The sequence below is a fragment of the Photinus pyralis genome, unplaced genomic scaffold (genome assembly GCF_008802855.1).
Source record: "Photinus pyralis isolate 1611_PpyrPB1 unplaced genomic scaffold, Ppyr1.3 Ppyr1.4_LG7, whole genome shotgun sequence".
In the NCBI taxonomy this organism is placed as follows: domain Eukaryota; kingdom Metazoa; phylum Arthropoda; class Insecta; order Coleoptera; family Lampyridae; genus Photinus; species Photinus pyralis.
Genome location: NW_022170738.1, coordinates 2,823,013 through 2,838,002, shown reverse-complemented (window position 1 = coordinate 2,838,002; position 14,990 = coordinate 2,823,013). Strand labels below are relative to the sequence as shown.

At 37.2% G+C, this 14,990-nt stretch overlaps 1 protein-coding gene across 3 annotated transcripts in view; it reads right to left on the bottom strand.

Moving 5' to 3' along the window:
• Window positions 1–8,765, bottom strand: part of LOC116176658 (atrial natriuretic peptide-converting enzyme) — a 29,806-nt gene extending 21,041 nt beyond the window's left edge. For 2 of the 3 annotated variants that reach the window (XM_031495377.1, XM_031495379.1), the window contains exon 1: window positions 8,242–8,446. The gene's annotated coding sequence lies outside the window, so the exon portion shown is untranslated. Of the gene's footprint in view, window positions 1–8,241; window positions 8,447–8,746 lie in introns of those variants that run through there. The other variant, XM_031495378.1, reaches the window with a different exon arrangement.
• Window positions 8,766–14,990: the final 6,225 nt, after the last annotated feature.

Sequence of the window (14,990 nt, the reverse complement as noted above, 5' to 3'; positions counted from 1 at the left end):
ATTTTATACTATTCCTAAAGGAATCGACTTATGCAGGTCACTTGCATTAAACATATTTTGTACTGAAGTTATTGATAGGAATCGAATCCAAACAAAAAATTTTGGTTATTTTCATTGTTTGCAATTGGCATTTAAATTCAGTGATACTATTCCTTTGGTAAAATTAAAATTTTTTTAGCATTCAAAGGTGTACGCAAATACAGGAGAATGTACCCGGAACTGATTATGTATTAAAAAAATGACAGTTTAGATAAGGACTATTTCTAGTATTGCAACGTGATCACGAGAGAAAAAAAACTTTGGAATATTGAAATCTTTAAATTGAAATATGCAGTTGTGGCTTTTGCAGCGTTTAAGATACGAGACATTTTTATATTTTATCGATTTGGTTTGAACTTTTTTAAAGAAGATAGGGTTGATAAGGAATTTAGTATAAAAAGTGGGGTAGTGAAAGTGAAACGTATAGGAAAAACAGTTGATAATTGAATTTTACTTTCATTTTTAGCGCATTTATGTAAATATATTTGTAAAAATCTCACTTTGGCCGGATGGCTGGCAGAAAATGCGGGCCCGTAGAAGAACGCTTGTAGAAAGACGAGGAGAGTACATGTACCTACCGGGTCCGTGAAATTAACAACTTTAGGGACGAGGCTACAAGATGTGGTGTCGGCGACATCTGGGCGTCATCCCCGAACGTGTTATACTAACGTGGCGATTTTTCAGTTTACAACTGCGTGGCGGAATTTGGTTTTTTATCCTAGGAGCAAAATCTACAACCTTTTGCAACGCGCGTCTTCGAGGGGTGGCCGCCTTTGTGCGCCCGAAAAATTGAGTACTATTGTGTGGAGTGTTATTAGCGAAATCCACCAAAATGCGAATTGTGAGTGAACGGAACGTCAGAAGTTGATACCGACCCAGGGAATGTGGTAACTTCGACAAGATCTTATTGATGGTGGAGTCAAAGCTGGGCAATAGAAACTGATCTGTCACACATAATTGTGTTGAAGTGCAATTGATGTCACACGAGGACTTTGATAATTTTTTAAGAACTTGGGGTAGAAACCTAAATAATTATAAAATTGGAAAGGCTAGGAAATGGCTTCGAGCTCGAGCACGAGCTTCGACTTTCTCAATTCCTATGTGATCATGACTGAGGTTAAAGAAGCGACGCAAATTTTGTATACCCGCAATAAAAACAATTGTATACAGTTGTAAAATAATTAAAAAAAACTGTGCATAAATCCCTTTTACCTTTAAAGGCAATTCTTTACAATGAAATTTTAATGAACAGTATTTTAATTAAGCTACCAGATACAAACAGGTGAGTGGAACTAATTCGCCCTTGCGATTTTATTATTAATTTTCTATGACACTTTATATGACGCTTCTGAAAATAATAAAAGACGCAGTTACAATTTGATGAATGTAGGTCGTTTAATTTGTTTACGAAACATGCCCCACATTTCTTACGGCGATTTCTTTGTTATCCATGTGCAACATTTTATTAATAATCATAAAAAACTATAGTAAAAAGCAGCATCCCAAAGTTCAATTACAAGAAAAAGCGTAAGGATTAATAAGACGTGAGTGTGTGCAATCATCACAGCTCGCTAACAAATAGAACATAATGGCCAACTGAAAATTTGTCGAAAAATTGGTATAGATTTAGAGGAACATATTAAGATGATCTTTGTAAATAGCACATTTGTAAATGTAATAAACTTTCGCGACAAGTAAGAGGCCTCGTTCAGGTATGTAGATCAATTCACAATGCCTCACGCCTTTCTTTATTAATAATTCACAATTTTCAATTATAAAAATTGTCATGCGTTCACATGGATACACTCTTTTTCTTTTACATTAGAAAATTAATGTCAAGGAAAGCGATGAAATGAATTTATTTCATATCTATAATACATAAATCGTCCACTTCCGCACATTAGCATCAGATGCAAAATGAGGTAAATATGCAAATACTGAAAGGTTTTAAATCCAGATGGCAGATGTGAAAAATCTAAATTGTTTTTTTGGGTACAAAAATTCGCCGTTAACCGCACTTTTCATCGGTAGCAAATAAGATGTTTTTTATAATGCCAATAGTTTCTTTACGTCATTCAATTAAAATGCAGGGCACCACCTAAACACAACAAAATATCCATACCAATACCTATCTCTTTGTCTGAGAAGTAGACTTATGCAAATTACTCGCTCACTCGCAATGTTAGGATTTTTTACATTTACCACGACGTGTTTATTTATTGTTCGAATTTAATTGCACGTGTAATATCCTATTAAATCTGATTGCCATTAACATTGAACAGATGCAGCAATTTCTAAAATTCCAGTTTGAAAGTTCAATTAATCTGGTGCTGTTTTACGAAAAACGTATAAGATCACTTTAATAATGGACAATTTAACCTTCACCTTACCGTTAATAGCACCAATTAAGCTTTACCTAATATACCTTGTAAATACAAATTGAAGGAAGGCAGTTATCTGCTTTTTCGCAACTAGATCAGATATTTCAATCTTAAAGTCGGTATTATGGCTTGAGGGGAAATAGGGCATTGTGTCCAGTGTTGATCGAACTGTAAATAGCTGGTTTTGATTATTATTTGTAAAACTGGAACAATTGCTGTCCTTCCGCATATATCAGTAATTGATCTAATCTAATTCAGCTAAGCAGTATTGATCAGAATAGAGTTTCAACAGTTTTTGTAGGTATGATAGGTAAGGTATAAGGTTTGTGCCAAAGAAAGGGGCTGATTTTGTGCACACTGCCATACTAGGTACATAATTTGGACTAATTCTTATAAACCGCTTTATTGGTATCAATAATGGAATTTTGCTTTATTATTTAAAGGCCGGAGTAAAGGATTTCCGTAATCACATCTTTCGGCATCCGTTTCTTCGCAAAGCATAGTTATAATCCATAGATAAATCTGACATCGTTAATATCCTGCATGTAAGTGTAATCGGAGAGTCTTCCTCCTCGAAGAAATTACATTAAATTGCTACAGTGATTGACTATACTAGCAGGAGATGGATGGGTATAAGAAGGTGATTCAGGGCATACCCCAAAACCTATTCAAAGACGTACCACCAGTCTTTCTAATTCTAATGGTTGCTGTGAAAAAAACTAAAGAAGAAATGCAAATTTCACCACTTTTTTGAGGGTTTCTTTGGAACAAGTGCTTGTTTTGATCCCCTGTACCATCGAATTATTTTACTTGCTTATAATATGTAATGCCCTCTACATGTGTGCGAATACACCCAAATACAGTAAATTCCGAGATAAAAACTTTTTTGTAGCCTTTTACTTGCGAGTAGTAAAATATACGCGAAGGAACGTTCACGAGTTGGAGAACTGACATTAAAACTCATTGTGATAAACAAAGAAGTTTTTTCAGATCGCTAACAGTAACGGCTGGTTCAAAACAAGTTTCTCGAAGTAGAGTGACGTCATTTGATCACGCATTGTGCGATAAATAAAATTTTGTATGCAATGGCACGCGGCAGGGAACTTAATTGTCAAAGCGATCGGAGGTTTCTAAACAACGTTATCGTGCATACGCACAGACATACAGACGGAAAGGCAGACAGACAGAAATACAAAATTATCTTCATGTACCTTCCGGTGCCCATCTTTCATGGTTCGTTCATAGTTCCTTTATTTCTCTTTTTGGCGTAACACAACGAAGTTGAGGTAACGCCCATGTGCTTGATTTTTCGTCGCCTGCTTGTCTGTTCCATCGAGATCTCAGCCCCTTACCTAGAGGGTTTTCGCTAATTGACAGCTGCTATGGTCTATATTTGCCCGTTACTCCTCATCTACAGTTGTGTTACGCGGAATGGGTTTTGAAACATTTGTTTACTCTTTCTTCATTTAAGTATATCTTCTGCACACCTTCTCTTTTTGCATCTTCGTTTACGCCTTCTGCATACAGCAGTTATGCTATCTTTGCTCAACATTCACAGTTTCTTCGCGTGTCGTTCGCGTCTTTTTCACACCCTTTATATTTACCCCCTGGAGACCTTGTTTATGCTTTATTATCGCTCCTCTTCCCTTTACGCATCTTTTGCCATGGTTTCATGTCTTCTCCATGACCCTTATGTCTTCCTCCTTAACACTTCCTTACTCTAGTTTCTTCTCCTGGTCTCTTTCTTTTACGTCTGCACACACTTACTTGACGCCTTCTTGTGTTCTTCCAACTGCATTAGTTTCCTACATTTCCTTGTGACTCGTTCACATCCTCGGTTATGCGTTTATTCTTTTCGTATATCCTCTTCAGACCTCGTTCACGCTTCCTATACGCCTTTTTCAAAGCTCTCTCATTCGTCCTTCATAATACCCCTTGAATTTTTTCTTCGTAGTGCATATTCTTTTCGCGCATCCTATTTTTCACTGCTCCTTCTAGCCTCCACGCTTCTTTATACCCCCCTTCAGACTCACTTTTAGAATTTGTGCCTCACAGATCAATATTACTCCTTGATCACGCCCCCCTCATTTCCGTAATTCTCGACTGAAGTAACTATGGGATTAATCTAGCAGAATGCTGGTAGTTATATCGCGTATACATATACAAACTCTAGTGCAAATTAAATTAATCGAAACGCATCATCCAATTGTTTCCTTTCATTATGCCTTCTTCATATCGTTTGCTCCTTTCTTCTTTACTCTGCCACAAACTGCCTCCGCTTAGCACCCAGGAACATTTTACCTACTTTGGGAAATACCTATTTAGCGTTAGATGCCGCAACGTGTTGATTGACAATTTCCAACAGATTCTTATATGGACCCCCAGGGCCACAACAACGCGAGATGATTGGAAATTAACGACTGAAGCTTCCGTAACGTAACATATTCACTTCTTATTCTTTCTGAGCATTGCACCAGGATAATCGAAACTAAATAAAATATTTGTTGACCCTTCCGTATAGTGTTCTTCAGAATTCTTCAGTTAAAATAAAAATTATCCCATTAACTTGCTCCCGTTACAATATCGGATGAAGGATCTCCAAAGTCGACGCGCTGCGTAACGGTAGCGTTTATCGACGAACAGACTTCCACTCTTATCGCTTTCACTAAAATTAAATGTTAGACAAACAGACTTGCTATACTCAGCATTTGCACAAATCAGACACACAGGGCTTTCATTTCAAAACGAACCACCGATTGAAATTTGTAATTAAAAAAAAACCGAAATTGCAAAATCACATAAACTTAGATAGCTCTGATGAGGACGTTTAAGGGAGGTTCGCTCTAGTTTTAGCATTCATTCCCCACCCTGAGCTGTCCCTACTTTAAAATCTTAATATACATACTCCTTCGAGTAACATATTATTTTAAAAGTCATAAAAGTCTCTAAAAAAAACCTACAAAATCAAATTTGGATGGACGAGTTAATTTTAAGAAACCAAGACAAGATACATTTGAAACAAATTTCACACATTTCACGTTTTAATTGTATAAAATTATTATTAAATTTGCAAAACGGTCTCCATTAGTACCCAGACAACAATACAGTCTCTGTTGAAATTCTTCAGGAAAATTAACAAATGTGCCTCTTTTCTATTTTCTCTACAATTCTACATTCATATGTTATTCTGTGACCTGGCTCTTGAATAGGTATTGTCAGGTTAGGTTTAGAGGGAGTCATATTTTTTTTGTTACAGAAATATGAATAATACCAAATATAATTTACCATTTTTGAAAAATTGCGACATAATAAAGATAACAGGTGAGAAAAACTAAGATTCGCACGTTCGTTTAAAATCCCATTACTGCAGTTTCAGTGCAAGCAATGCAAAGCTATGTAGGGGAGTCTGTCTGTAAATACGATAACTTGTAAACACTCAGATGGATTCGGTTCAGGCTTTGCCACATGTACAAACCTAATGAAAATGGGCCAAATCCAATGACCCCTTAGAATCACACCGCTTTGCCGTTTTTGTAGATCCGATTTATACACAATTAATTGCATTTTTCCATTGTAACAACTTCCTGAAGTCCTTTTTCATTAGCAGTGACTTTCTGTCTTACAAAATTGCTGTTATGATTGTTCTCATTGAAGTGTACATTTTTTGACTAATTACAGGTAGCTTGCTGTGATGGAGACGCGAAGGAAACACTTTAATTTATATACACTGTGTCCAAGATAAGGGTGTCTATCATGGGGATCTCCGAAATCATAGAAGATACGACGATAGTCGAGTTAGAGAAATGTTGCGCAATGAAAGAGTTATTATCATGCTGTAAAGAAAACCGGAAAATTCCGATTACTTCAGAAGATGTGCCAGGTAAAAGTTGGAAACTCTATTGGTTTCAACAGGATGGTGCATCCGCGCACAACGCCCTAATCGTGTGATAGTCATATCGGACAAATTTCTTTGAAAAGGAAACATTTCCCCGATAACCATCCTGCAACAGATGACCAAACGCAAACGATCACTAAAAAAACGTCGAATTTGTAAACTGGGGGAACAGTATTGAATTTTCTATTTGGGATTACTGAAAAACGATCCAAACGAAGGTATTTGGTGGGAAAGCATGCGCAATCTCAGCGGAATTGTGAAAACGGGTGCTTCTTAAAATGGTGCATGCCTTTAACCTTTCTTTAACTTTGTTTGACAATACGTCGTTATTTGGTATAGGTATTATTAATGCAGCAGAGACAGTTTTCACCACATTTTCATATTCGCCTGCAAAGTATGTATTTTAGGGTGTTCACTACTTGATAAGTTAACTGTTGAGCTAAATTCCACCATTATTTACAAAATATCCAACAAAATCCTGAAGATCTGTACAATTTGATTACGAAACTACTTCTCCACTTTACAGGCGGAAGTCTTTTGATAATTAAGAATTTGTTTACATCATGGACAATTGCATCACATTATCGCTTGAACTTTCTTCTAATTATACTATCATTATAAAAGTCTGAAATAATAAGTCAGGAAATAGTATATTGAAAGACAAGTGTTACAATGCGACCTATTGTAATACGACTATCTTGTGGCACGAGTGGCGACGCGAAGCGTAGCCACGAGTGTCCGCAAGATAGGAGTATTACAATAAAGCATGGTAACACGCGTTTTCCATACTATTTTTTCTATTTCGGTGCTTTAATTTAATTAAAAAAATCATTATCAGAAACTATAGGGAACATTAGAACTAACATGTTTTATGTTGGGAACACTTTTTATGCCGTTAAGTTTTAGGTTGGGAGCGTAGTAAGACTGACATTTTGAAGTTCAAACATGGAAGTACCCAACGAAGTACCTACTTGTACTAACTAGTAACTGCCAACTTAAGAGATGAATTACCAAAAAAAACGACTATAATCACTGTCTTTGTACAACTGTTTTCGGCCGAAAACAGTTGTACAAAATCATCATTGTGACACCGAAATAGAAAAAATTCCTTTTGTCCTGGTGGTTTAGCTTTAGAGCCCCGGCTTGCATCAGGTCAATCTAATTCAATCGTCTTTATTTCATCGATCTGGATAAGGGTTTGATATATAAGCAAGTATAGTAATACTTTAGATGGGAGTACAAAGGTAATAGATGGAAGAATTTCACTTTTGGTGCAGCTTTGGTACAAAGATAGACTTCTACAAACTCTTCGTGACATTTTGGTAAGTGAAATGCATTTAACAAACCAGAGTTTGTGTAATGTAATGTTTAGTATTTTCAATAACACAAGCTATAATCCAAGCAGTTACTGTAGGTATCTGCAAATCTTTCCTATATGGCATGATTCCATAAAGTGCATTGACATGTGACAATGTGACTTTACGAGAATAATCGTTGACTTGATCAAAACCCCAGAGGATTGATTGCTAAATAGCTTCAGAAACTACAGCAAACTATAGATGTTGGTAACCCGCTGCACTTTTCCAAGACACATTTTGGTTAACTAATTCTCTACCCATTCAGCCCCTATTAAATAGATGAAAATAACAAAATTAGCTGTAACTGGTAAATCTACAAACAGTATGATGAAATACTCAGACTTGGTGCGAATATCCAGTACCTATTTAAAATTTGTACTTATTCCATCTTCGTCTGAATTCGAAAACGACTGGTATATAAGCGCAAAAAGATAATCGATGTAGTGGGTAATTAAAAAAAGTAGATCAATAGCAAGTAATAATGAGTTCTGGGTTAAGTGGATCATTTGGTAAATAAAAGAAATTCCCGCGTAATTTTTTCGGTAAAATATTCAAAATTTGTACTTACTTTTTAAATGTGTAATGTAAAGTATCCCGCGCACTTCATAACAATATAATTGACACTATAACGAGCACCTTTGAAACGTAAATGAAGTCTTTCACCGGTCTTCGGCGTCTTTAGACCTCTAGTTTCGCGACATCAATTCGCTAAACGTAACAATATCCCACTCCGGCAATACTTACCTACTTACTGCAACTGCACTTCAGGTCAGTATATTATCTTATAGACTTACATCTATTGTGCTTTAAGTTTTTAATGAATTAAAAATGCTTACATCTATTCGGTGCTTTGATGCAGTTTTTAATGAATTAAAAATGCTAATAAAGCAACTGGTGCATTCTCGCCCCGTTTCTACAGCTTAAGCGCCGGTTTTAATGTTAACCCTCTCTTTTATGCTTGACCGTGCGCAACAATTTCTAAAGTATAATTTTTGGCTACTACATCTAATAATATTATGAGGTAACTGACCAAAAGAAAACATAGTATATTTACCGTTTGATAAATAAGTTACCTTGCAATAGCCCGGTTGTGAAAGTTTACTTAATAAGGTACCATTATTTGCGATATTTATTAATCAGAAAACGTTCTCTTCTGAAACGGAAAGAGCGCGTAGTACTTGGCTTTTTTTAAGAGCTGATATTCCGGTGTTGGGTGTGGGAACGATATTATCGTCCGGATTATATAAATTGAAATTAGGTAGGTACTTTGCTCGAATAGGATATCGTAGTTGCATAATAAATTTTACTGCCGTTTCGCAATAAAATTCAAAATCAATTTTATAGAAATAGAGGTAAGTAAAGGTATGCCTATAGAAATTGTGTAAGTGCAATTACAGCAGGTACCTGCATGGCCAGTAGGTAATTATTGATGTCGCATTTCCATATATTGTTAAAATTGTTTGATATTTATACCCAGTCATTAGGTTTAGTAACAATTGGTAGGGGTGGTTGATACCTTAGCTCCTTAGATCATATACCTACTTATATTGTTAATATGTATTATCTAAGGTTGATACGAAAATCTCTGATAATAGTCCAGGCAACGAATGAATATGCCCGGTATGGTTGGAAGCGGAAGGTTTGACTTCAGAACCTTGTTTGAACCCCTTAGGAGGTAACCATACTCAAAGTCCCCAGGATTCCGACTGGAGCCTTCCCGGGGGGAGGGGCGCAAAGGTCAACATTTTCTGTTTTTCGCTGATATCTTGAAAAGGGTGCGTCTAGGAAAAAATGTTTAAGAGCAAAATCAAAGCTCATAAAATTGTCTACAATTTTGATTGTATACACTTTTTCGAAATTCCCAACCGTTTCCGCGATATAAGCTCCAGAAGGCCGGAAATTTTTGAAAAATTGATTTTACCCACGCGTTTCGTCAAACATTCCTTATATCCTGTGAACCGATTATCTGAGAAAAAAGCCGCCGACGAAAAAGTTGTAAAACATTAAATTTCCTTTCCGAAAATATGGCTCCTTTCCAAATTATCGTAATCAGTCAACAGTTACAGCAGTTTTAAGATTTCCTGAAATTTTTCATCATCTTCTATATGCAACAATTTCAATGATTTGTCACCTACACTCTTGCTATTTTCCATTTTAACTTCTATTTATGATATAAGGACAATAAATGGGCACCCAAGTGGGTAAGATTAAAATATTAAAACATCGACCGTTCTAACAGATTGTGACAAATACAAGCAAATGCTAATTTAACAATGAAACACATTTGATTGCATTTATTTCAGGGTGGCCACTTTTTTTGCCAGTCAGTGTACATACATATCAACGGGATTTTGTGTCGAATAGAAAATACAATTTGTTGTATGGTAAGATACACAAACACATAAACTTTACACGAACAACATGACTAATGAAAGTATTGGGAACCGCTGACCTTTAGGTAATTGAAAAAATGAAAACTATTGTTCTATCATTTTCAAGTTTCCATAAGGTTTGTTTTGAGAAAATCTCGGCCGTATAGAACGGGTTTTTGTATTGACTTCAGGTGCATATTAAATACAACTACTATCGGTCGCGTTATGAACTGCTTTTGATTTACGACTTATGGCCTTAAATGACTTACATTGATGAGCGTACAGACTTAAATGTTAAAATGGAAAATAGCAGGTGCGTAGGTGAGAAATCATTGAAATTGTTGCATATAGAAGATGACGAAAAATTTCAGGAAATTTTAAAACTGCTGTAACTTTTGACCGGTTAAACGATAATTTGGGAAGGAGCGATATTTTCGGAAAGGAAATTTAATGCTCTACAACTTTTTCGAAGGCGGATTTTTTCTCAGATCATCGGTTCACAGGATATAAAGGAATGTTTGATGAAAAACGTGAGGTAAAAACCGATTTTTCAAAAATTTCCGACCTTCCGGAGCGTATATCGCGGAAACGGTTTCGAAAAAGTGTATACAATCAAAATTGTAGACAATTTTATGGGCTTTGATTTTGCTCTTAAAACAATTTTTTCCTAGACGCACCGTTTTCAAGATACCTATCAGCGAAAAACAGAAAATGTTGACCTTTGCACCCCTCCCCCCGGGAAGGCTCCAGTAGGAATCCTGGGGACTTTGAGTATGGTTACCTCCTAAGGGGTCCAAACAAGGTCCTGAAGTCAAACCTTCCGCTTCCAGTCATACCGGGCACACCCCCCTTTTAGCACTCGTTGCCTGGACTATAAAGTATGAAGAACAAACAAAACCCCACCATCCTTGCTTCCTTCTTATATGCTGTGCCATGCATTAGACATATATATTTGATATTCCTAGTTCTCTATACTTCAGAGCTAACCACTTTATCCATCGGCATGATCGATGAAAGATCCTTAAAATGTAAGGAGGTATACTGTCTCCAACTAATTCCTATACTTACTTTCCTTACTTATAAGTATAAAGAGTGGTAGGTACTCTTTGCTTATATGTTGCTGCTGAAATGGGTACCACAGAGGCGGACAGATCCTCATTACGGAATACCAAGCTGACTTTTTATATTAAGATAATCAGTGGAGGGGTAAACTGTAGATATGATAAACTGGGAAAAATATTAGAAATATCAATACCTTACTTATATTTACAGCAATCGTGATCAGTCCTCTACTTCAGCCGTCCTGCGCAAATACCGAAGAACAAGGATTTTCGCGATGAAGATGAAGGCTGAAAGCTAGCCTGGTATCTTAATTATATTCCGTTCATTTTTTATTGAAGCATGGTGGTTCCAAGCTTTTCTCTACCGTTACTGTGTACTGTTACTTGAGTCGATTAAGAAAATTGGAAGGCTTTGAGATTCGATTTTCTTAATCTTTGATGAACTTTTTCACGTGCATGCACTCTCCCTGCTGTACTTTTCCGGCGGCATTCTTCCAGCTGAACTCTTTCCAGTACATTCCCCTCGCGGAATTCGCCCTCCTGCACTCTTTCCGTTGCACGCCTCCCGCTGTACTCTGCCCGTTAAACTCTTCCCGATGCAATCTTTCCCTCGCACTCTACCCCGGAAAGATAGATGTCACTGCTTGCATTCTTTTCTCCATAGCTGCAAGCTGTAAGTATAGAGTAAGTCAAGATTGCAGTACGGAACCAGGGACCTCTCTAAGATCACTTTAAATGTATATAGAGCTACTGTATCAGTCTCCCTCCCCCCTTCCGCGACCCATACATATACTACAATAACAGCGTTCCAGGCAAACACAGGCGAGACTCCCACCGAAGTGCTGAGTAAAAATGAAGCGTCAATATATTTGAACCAAAAACCGGGGTTATGTGTTAAACAGACCTAACAGAGCAGCCTATTCACCAGACTGAGGCGTTACAAGTGTACGCTTGACGCTCACAAAGTAGCGTTGAGCGAGTCGTTATCAGACATTTAGGGTAGCGCTCGTGAAGCGGTTCACCTGGTGAACGCATTCAACGTCAGTATAATCGGAAATTGCACATTCAACCATCACGCTGGGACTAGTAAACAAATAAGTGCTGGTGACGCAATACACGCTCGGTCTGGGAGTGTCGAATTAACCAACCAAAGAGAGGATGCGCTTTACGACTTGAATAATGCCTTGGGTTCTGTAAAATGGAATGACCCACATTCCAACCTCACCTTCCAGACAGTGAATTGCACGTTTTGGATCGGCATAACCGCTAGCCCAAATGTACCATCTCCTCAGGATACTAGAGGAGGATTCCCTGATCGACCATTAATCAATTTACTAAATTTTCCACTGATGCAATTTATAGGGACACAAAATATTACGTCCTAAATTTATATTAAAAAAATCAGACTGGTGCAAATTCAAAAAGATACTGCCAGTCAAGATTCAACGATGGTATACTAGGAGTCTGTGACGCACAATATGATGATATGCAAAGAGGCTGGCGGCGTGGGTCCAGAATACAGTTCTACCTATTGCAAAATGCTGCATGCTGTATAAGAGCGCGTGAAGGTGGAGAAGGAACAACATATTTCAGTTGGTGGGAGAACAAGCTGGCAATAAGTCTCAGAGAATAGACGGAATCCCTATAAGGATTGAGTACGAAACCTTTTGAAGGGAGTACCAGACTAAAATGAAAAAGAAAAACATACACGTTTCAAAAACTCTATACTTGACTCAGTGGTGTAGTGCCAAATTTAGGAGTGCCGGAGCCCTTAAAATGCAGGCAACCAATGGTATCGAATACACCCCCCACCCCAAGCAAAATTGGGGTCCAGGAAAATTTTTAAAAATTTGCAGTAAAATAAATGGGTTTTGAAACAATTTCAGTTCGTAGATTTTTGAATAAATTATTGCTCTAAAGGTGTAAGGCTTATCTAACTCGCAAATATCATTAGTTATCATCACTTACCTTATCTCCGTCTCCTATCCTGTGCCGGAGCGCCGCTCCCCTCTCAGAAGCAGTGCCGCTCCGGCTCCACTACACCACTGACTTGACTCTTAGTCCGAAACCAGCCACCCAGTCAAAAATGTATGGACCACGTCAAACGACGAAACCATCGCCACCCTAATCCACACGTAGGTAGTCGTATATTTGTCTAAAAATCCCCGTCTGGGTGAAGGGGAAGAGACGGACCATTACATGAACGGAGAGTCAGGCGATTTTCTCCCTCGGCAAGACATTAGAGAATTAATAATAGAAACCAACCCTATTAATAAGACGGCGGCGATTGAATCGTGCGCACTATTAGTGGACGGTGCTTTAAACCTACGTTTAAACGTATTTCGAAAAATGAGCCGTTTTCCAAATATATGGCAAGCCGTAAAAACCGTCGGGATCCCAAAAACTGGAAACAATATGGGGGTTCGCCTAGTTTCTTTCCAATAATGGGGAAAATACTGCACAAGTTAATAGACAGGGGAAGTCAACACAACCATGAGAAGTAGGAACACTATAGGTACTAGGTACAATCAATACGGATTCAACATTAGTATAATTATGTTGAGAAATGTACGACTTATTTTTTGCAATTACGAGTATATTTAGGATTGCCTATACATTAAAAAAATGTGCTATCAAGTATTGGGCTACATGTCGATAGATAGGTTTTATGTTTTGTTTATATACCTAACTGGTAACTACTTATAATATTTCTCTTAATTTCCTGGTCTCATACGGTGCTTTATTTGGTAGTGAAATGCTGTGAAATCCTGATGGGGTTTTCTATCGTAGGTACACACCTCAAACCTATGTTCAATCGATTTACTACCCTGTTATAATCTCCCTTCTGAGAATAAATTCAAGAAGCGCATTGAATTATATATAGTAGAGGGGAAAGTTTTCCTTGAGTGTCATTTTCTTTAATATTTTCCCATGGAGGGTGTAAATATGTTCTACGTTTCTAGGGTTTCAATCTTCTTCTTCAGAGGTGAATATATATAGTTCAGACCAACGCCGCACTATTAGGTTGCACAGCATTTGCCAATTGCTAGATGGGGTAGGTATAGTTTTGAAATGGAGATTTAGTTTCATCCTGCACTTTGTGAAAAACTTTGGACCCTCTTTTTTTTGGCATCTGCACCTAAAATAACGATGGATCAGCCTGTATGTTAAATTTGAATTATTTTTAACCGTAAATGTAGTTATTAATTTGGGATTGAACACAGAGTCGATCATGGTAATTGAATTTGATATGATTTTGGTTAAGAATTAATTATGTTTATATTTGTCGTATTTGGATTTTATTTTATTATTCATTTAGAAATATTAGAGATAAAGTTATCTCATTTAAATCCGGTCGTTGCCGTAAGAAATTTGTTATCGTTGTGTTAAGCTAATTACTGTCAAGATATGCAAATTTCTGATAAGAAAACGCAGGTGTTTGACTTTGAAGAGGTAAATTCCAGTAGAGAAGACGCGGAAACAGAAAGGAAGAATGTTTTAAAACAGCAGAGGAAGACGTTCCGGATTTGCTCGTTTTTGTGATGGACGTTAATTGTTGCTTGTTTGGTGGTGTACGTTAATTGTTTTGTTTTTTGGTTCGGCAATTAACTTCCAGTTATATGGGCGATATCTTTAATCTTTCTGTTGCATTTGCGACAGAGGTTGGAAGTCGAGTCGACTCTCACTCCGGGTACACTTGCCTGACGGTATTGTCAGTGTTTAATTTAATCGCCGCTAGAAAGGCATGCATTGACTCTAACTTTTTGTTAATATGGCTGCCATCCAGTTATTTGGTTAACGAAACCACATTGGTTGCAATTACCTATTCAGGCCCGCAAGACTGAAACTCGTGATTTCCCGTCTAATTACTCAATATATATTTG